General features: G+C 41.0%; 1 pseudogene; it reads left to right on the forward strand.

Annotated features, from left to right (window-relative positions):
- On the forward strand, positions 283–689 carry LOC514680 (ribosomal protein L36A pseudogene; annotated as a pseudogene).

Consider the following 905-nt stretch of genomic DNA (forward strand, 5'->3'; position numbering starts at 1 on the left):
GGTAGAAATTCTAGGGATTTTCCGTACATGTGACTTGATATGAAGATGGGGTCTGTTGAATTGGGTGAGAGGGACAAGGTGAAGTGGGAGGCCAAGGAATCAGGTAGTTGGTGTTAACCCCACTAGACCGCACCCCTCAGAACTTCACTGGACAGTGCACTCGGCGCTGTGAGGAGAGTTACAGATGGACAGGAGAGAGGCTAAAACGAGCTCGGTGGTGGATGAGACAAAGGCTGAACTTCAGTGTAAGTGAGTTATCTAGGAATAAGAGTTTGATTTTAGCTTTCTGTGCTGGTATCGCTCTCGCAAACATGGTGAACGTTCCAAAAACCCGCCGGACTTTCTGTAAGAAGTGTGGGAAGCGCCAGCCCCACAATGTGACACAGTACAAGAAGGGCAAGGATTCTGTGTATGCCCAGGGAAAGCGGCGTTATGACAGGAAACAGAGTGGCTATGGTGGGCAGACTAAGCCGATTTTCTGGAAAAAGGCTAAAACTACAAAGAAGATTGTACTGAGGCTTGAATGTGTTGAGCCCAACTGTAGATCGAAGAGAATGCTGGCTATTAAGAGATACAAGCATTTTGAGCTGGGAGGTGATAAGAAGAGAAAGGGCCAAGTGATCCAGTTTTGAGCTTCATATTTTGTTTTATTATGAAGACAATAAAAATGCCATCAATAAAATCCTCTTTAAAAAAAAAAAGAGTTTGATTTTACTCTCTAAGGGAAATTTTAAAAAACATCTGATTAGACTATAATGGGTTTTTGACGACATAGAAGACAACAAAGAAAAAATATCATCCATATTCCCCTAATCCAGTTTTAACTATTTGAAAGTAATTTTGAGAGTTTTAATATTTGAAAGTAATTTTCTTCCAGTTATTTTTTTTTGCATGCATGAGCGTGT

Source organism: Bos taurus, chromosome 4, assembly GCF_002263795.3.
Source record: "Bos taurus isolate L1 Dominette 01449 registration number 42190680 breed Hereford chromosome 4, ARS-UCD2.0, whole genome shotgun sequence".
NCBI lineage: Eukaryota > Metazoa > Chordata > Mammalia > Artiodactyla > Bovidae > Bos > Bos taurus.